Below are 6,344 nucleotides of genomic sequence, written 5' to 3'. Positions count from 1 at the left end.
CTGACCCACAGTGTAATGACCACAGAATGGGGCTAGGATAAAAATAATGACTACTGTGGGAACATGCAAGCAAACAGAAGTCAGAGCAGCTCTAGTACAACTCAAACTTGTGTCAGAAGCCAAACTGTTCTAAGGTGCTCCTAGACACTGAGGGACGACTGAGAGTCACATGGACCAATGGTTGGTAATGTTTTCCAGCAGCTGGCTGAAATGACCCAGGTTGGGTCTGAGGTGGTCTGACACTAGGACCCAGCTACTATTGCCACTACTTCTCTGAACTACCTTGTCATGCTGAGGCATGGACAAAGCTGCCTGCTGCCTAGCCACCTGGCTGTTGCATGGCCAGCATAGGCAAAACCACTTCTTCCCTCTGCTAACCTACCACCAAATGCCACCAAAGACTGCCCCTGACCCTCCAGCTCCAGATCCAATGGCTCTGCAGACTGAATCCATAGCCATAGGTTCCTGAACCCTGATTTCAGTCATTTCTCTTTTCAGTTTCTCAAGTTATATGGCAAAAGTTGAGGTTATATATCAGCACATAAAAGAATACAAGGTGCAGACAAAATCCCATAATGAATGGTGTTTTATCAACTATATCAGACTTCTTATTTTGACTGGTCATGAGACAAAGACTAACATTTATATAAACAGTTCAGATCAGAAATGCCTTCATCCTTACACAGCAACATAACTGGACTTCATGACTAGATATCATTTCTGCTTCTTATCTGTTCCAGGCAGGGCTAAGCCAAAATCCTGCACACAAATACAACTTCGGGAACGCCGGCACACAAATACAACTGATGGCAACTTTATGCTCTCCTTACTGATTCTAGTGTAAATAGTAATTATGCATATGCATAGATATAATCTGATTGCTGTGGTGACTGAGGCAAAATGTTTCAGAGCAGAAGGCAATGGTGAAGCTTTATAGTGGAAAGAATTGCTAGGAGAAATCAGATTGAGCCCTGACCTGATGGTTGTCAGAGCAGGGTAGAAGATCCTGCACAAAAAGCTCCCGTCACTGTCAAATTTTGAAGAACGACTGGTATCATTTCCACAAACAGATAACATTGAAAAGCAGAATGTGGGAAAGCAAAAAGATGAGAAGGGAGAGAATAGGAGATAGATAAAGTGGATCTTTATATAGCCATGTCTTGCCTGGAGACTTTTAACACATTCCATAATTCCATGTTTGTAGCCACACAGAAAGTTGATGGTATATCAGAAATGCCAGTCAGCCAAAACACACACACATACACACACACTTTTGTGGGAAACACCTACCCAAATCTATATTCCCTGCAATTGCATGTGGGTTTTGGTCATCCTCAGTTCTGCCTCTCGTCTTTCTGTTTCAATGAGTACTTCACGCATGCACTAAGGAGTGAATTGCTTCATTTTTATGACCGCTGTTACCTCAGTGTAATTGTTTCAATGTGCTTACTATAGCCTTAATAGTTTGAGCTATAAACTTTAAAGACTATAGAGAATTCACCTGAATGGAAAGAGTTGGTGATGGTTGAAAATGGCGCACACAACTGTTAATTTAAATAAATACAAATCAACCTGCAGAAGTGTTTCCCAGATGGTTTGTTCCTCTACCAGAAATAATGAGGTGGGTAGTAATTCTGAAGAGTTCATTTAAGGGAAAAACATATTTTCCATTTGCTGAAGAAAAAAAAATAAAATCTGCCAGTAAAAGCTTTTTCATGGTCACAAAAATATTACTTTCAAACTTCTTGTATTTTTAATGCATTTGGTAAAAGAGGGCAGGAGGGAGGAATTAACAAAGAAGTTTTCGGTGAGTGGAATATTTCAATATTTTAATGGACTCTAAACCCCAAACACTACAGTTTCTATGCCCATTGAAGAAGTGCTGCAATTCTTCAATTTGATTTAGATGAGAGAGGATTTTTGTCATTGCTGAAGAAAAGGGCCTCAGACCACAATTTATTAATATCCATCCTTCAGACACCAGGAGGTCAAGTATCTTCCACAAGTGTGTCCTAATATGGTGTAATGTCCAGATCAAAATGTGATCATCACTCAAATGGATGAAAATGCCAACATACCAAACCGATTTTGTTCAAAAGGAGGAGATAGTTTAATCTGTTCAGAATACAATGGTGATATATGTCAATATAAAAATCATATTTATTTTGTGACACTTCATTTCTTCAAAATTTTCAGGTGCTAAGATTTTGTTTCAGATACACTAACTTCCACTTAATGACCATGCTCCTCTAAAACTTCCAGAATCAAACACTAGCCTTCCTGCTGCAACTATTCCTTTAAAACCTTTGTCCAATTTGTTTTGATTAGCCTCTTTCTCCATTTTACTGTTTTCTAGGTGCTTGTGACATTGACTATTGTCTATATTTAGGATTTTTTTGTGCCAGATACATTCACTTGATTTTTTTTTCAAGCTGAATCTCATTTTATAATGCTTTTCTGGTGTTTCGTTCTATCATTGTGCCTTTGAAATATTGCTCTGTTTTCACTGATATTTACAACTCTTCTCAATGCTGAATTTCATTTATATGCATTTAGCTTCTGCTTCCAGTTAATTTATGTTTACACGAAGTAGGACAAGACCGGTACTTATTACTAGAGGCTAAAAACACTGAAAATGTTCAGGCCTCTCTATTGTTCATAGATTTTGTAAGAAATCTCTGGTTTCCTTTTTCTCCCTAGAGTAACAAAAGTATTTACTGAAAAGAATGAAATAGATGTTACACATTTTAGCTTTCTGAAACATTTTTTGCCATTGGCATATGTATTTTTCATGATTCCATACCCCTTAAGTGGCTAAAACAGGTGTGTGCAAACAGAGATGATACAGCTGTGATGACTCCAGGCACTGCCTATTGGCTATTTAACAGCTTTTATAAAATAGACAGACAGACAGACGAAACAAAAAGTAATTTCCCTTCAAAACTGCACCACCAGTAGTATTAAGTGAATTTCTTAGCATATGTAGATCAGGAAACTGTACTCATTCATCTGTCTGGCAATCTAATCTCTACACACAAATGTGAGATATACATCTGTAAATAGCTGTTCACACAATTTATAATGCTCATATAAGGAAGAGCTTTGAAAATTCAACCCACGTCATTTAGTTCATTCTCAGCTTTTAGTTCTTTGCCCAGGTTTTCCCAATGAGCCCAAATATGTAAAGGTGATTTTCTATGCCTTCTCTTTAAGGATTATTTCAAAATCTAAGATATAGCACCACTGGGGAATTTTCACATTGCCTCTTTCCAGCTTTTTCATTCATCCTTTCCCTTTCTTTGTTAGCTACTTCTGTACCAACTTAAAATGTGTTGCAGTTGGTTGAGGTCTTTACATTTAACAACAGCAACAACCAAAAGTGGGATTAATTGGCAAACTGTTTGCTGGTTGCCTTAGAGAGGCAGAGCACTGAAGCTGACTGATGAGATACAGAGTGCACAGGCAGCTTATTCTGTCCTTATGCTGAATATGCCATCACTCTTTGACACATAAGTAAAGGGTATTAGGGCATGTCACCATGGATTCCTCATTTGCTCCAACTATTCCCTCTGTCTTGGTGCACCTTATACCATCAATTAGGCAGAGTACAGTCTAGATGGCTTAGAACAGTCTTGAGAGCTCACATCTTAGGGTCTCAATATGTCCACCTGTCTCATGAAAGCTTAGGCACTTTTTTTTAGCTCTGTGAAGGCAGGAGGGAACTCAGGTCTCCAGCGTAGTACTTGGGATCTCTCCTGTGCAGTCTAATTTAACTAATTGCTGGTCTCTGTCATACCCCAGAGTAAGAAAATAGTTCACTTTTATGAGGCACAAAGAACCCAGTCCCTTAGCATATTTGTAGAGGAACTCCAAGATAAAAGGGTCATAAGCTTGGAAAAGGATTCTTTATTATTTTTCAGTCAAAGATAAACAAAGCCTTTATCAAAGCTATCCATCCATCAGTCTAGTTGCTTATAGCCATTCTTATATAATAAAGGGCTTAGTCCATCTGTCTGTCTGTAACACGCTTGGAGCACTTTGATTGGTTAGTGAAACAACCGGTTGGAGTGTGAAGCACTGCCATGACGATGGAGCTGGAGCAATGGGACGAGGCCAGTCTCGCTCCCCCCACCCCTGGCCATGATGGCCCCCGCCAGTTCCAAGGAGCAGGGCTGGGGGGAAGGAGGGTGAGGCTAGTGGCATTGGAGGTGGCAGCTGCACGAGGTGCTGGTGAAGGGGGGTGGAGGGGATGGTAAGGCAAGCTTCCCCCCACCCCTTCCTGGGAGGCAGTGGGGATGTGGGGTGGTGGCTGGTGGTGCTCCATCCCTGCCTGCATCCCTCCCTCCATCATTCTTGTGGGGCAATTGGCTAATTCCAGTCATAATTCACCTCATAGATGTGAATGGAGTTTTTTTTGGTATAAAAGCAAACACAGGAGGAGAATCAGACCTTTAGTGCCTAATATCCCAAACAACCTTCTTTCATTAGAGAAAGCAAGGCAAAACTAAAGGCACATTTGAGTCTATTTGCATGAGCTTGGTTCCATTAGGGCACTCTCAAAAGAGATGAATTTCTTCTATTTGAAATATAAATATTTACTGCTTGTGCTGGAATTAAAATGATCTAATCCCCAGAACTTCATTAGTGAATTGGCCCATGGGATCAGAAAGAAAATGGGTTAATTTCATTTCAGACTGCACTTCTTTCAGCTCAGGTTTTTCCAATGTGCTCTCAAATAAGGACTGTAGTGAATAAGCTTAATACAAATACAATATTTGCTTTAGCTCAGGCTTGCAAACCAATTATTATCTTAACCCCAACCACGTTCCAGCCATGCCCTGTGAAAAGGAGTGTCACAGCCGTGCTTTCTTTATAAAAACAAGGCCCTCGGTACAGCACTTTAAACACAAATAAGTTTGAGGTGTTGAAGAGATCAAATAAGACTTTAAGAAATTTAGAAGGGCATTTAGAAATAAGTAATTAAGGAATTTTTTTTTAAATTTCTTTAGTGACACTGAGTCAGAATTAAAGAAGGTTTTGTAAATAAGAATATTCCTGTGTGAACCACCATATAGCTCCTTCAAACTATCACTCTCTGACTTTGTTCTCTGAAATGCTAAGCCCTCAAAACAGAGAGAACTTGGCAATCTGTTTTTCTGATCATAGAAAATATCATCAGCTGGAGAACTTCTCAGCTTCTCAACGAGTTTGTGGGCTTGCAACTCTTGAGGACACTGGAGTCCTGTTGTTTCACAATGTGGTGCAATCTCTATGACTGGCAGAGATGTGATGAAAATAAAATACAGGTTTTCGCTTTCATCATCTTATATACTGGTGTATTAAAATATCTTCAGATTTCTCTCAGCACATTCTGCTTCTATCTTTGACCCGAGTTCTTTCTTGTTCCTCAATATTTCTGTCTCCTTGTTTAAAAATATATTGTCCACAAATTAATGCTGGTTTGATAGGTGTAAAGACTGGAGAGCTCTATTTATCCACAGAATTCTTTACGGAGAACAGAAATGGAAACCTACTTCAACCTGCCCTATTGATGCTCCTCAAACTTTTCTCTGGAAACACATCTGTGGTGAGGGATGTTAGTTTCAGTAACTTTGATTAAAAATGGTCTGTACAATTGCCACCTCCCTACTGTACACAAGCTCATTTGAGGCTCTATCTTTCAAATTTGTTGTAAAGCAGCATGTATTATTATCTTTACAGTGCAGTGTTTCAAGGTAAAATGTCACCCAACTCTGCAGAAAATCTTCACTGATTAATTTTCTGTTGTAGCTGCGTCTCTGACTTTCTTTTCTTCATTTATTTACAGAATTTTGTATTTTTTCTTCATTTGCATAGAGCTAAAACTAGTATGGGACTGAGATTTTCAAGAATAAGGATGATATTAGTTGTTTTATTTTTTACACATCTATTTGAAGACATTGAAACAAACTGATTTACAGACGATGGATATTCATCGCTTCTGAAAATCAGGTATATTTAAGTGCCTCCAGACAGAAACTCAGAATCATTAATCATAGAATCATAGAATCAATGAGTCAGAAGGGACCTAGACAGATCATCTAGTCTGACCCCCTGCCATGGGCAGGAAGGAGCACTGGGGGTGGCAGGGGTCATAAGACCCCAGCCAGGCGCCTATCCAGTCTCCTCTTGAAGATTTCCAGGGAAGGTGAGAGCACCACCTCTCTGGGAAGTCTATTCCAGGCTCTGGCCACCCTTACCATGAAGTAGTTCTTCCTAATATCTAACCTAAACCTATCCTCCCTCAGCTTGTGGCCATTGTTCCTGGTGACTCCAAGGGGGGCCCTGGTGAACAGACTTTCCCC

This window comes from Gavialis gangeticus, unplaced genomic scaffold (assembly GCF_001723915.1).
Source record: "Gavialis gangeticus isolate Ggan-Ray unplaced genomic scaffold, GavGan_comp1, whole genome shotgun sequence".
NCBI classification, from domain to species: domain Eukaryota; kingdom Metazoa; phylum Chordata; order Crocodylia; family Gavialidae; genus Gavialis; species Gavialis gangeticus.
The sequence above is the reverse complement of the archived record's forward strand: the minus strand, read 5'-3'. Positions refer to the sequence as shown.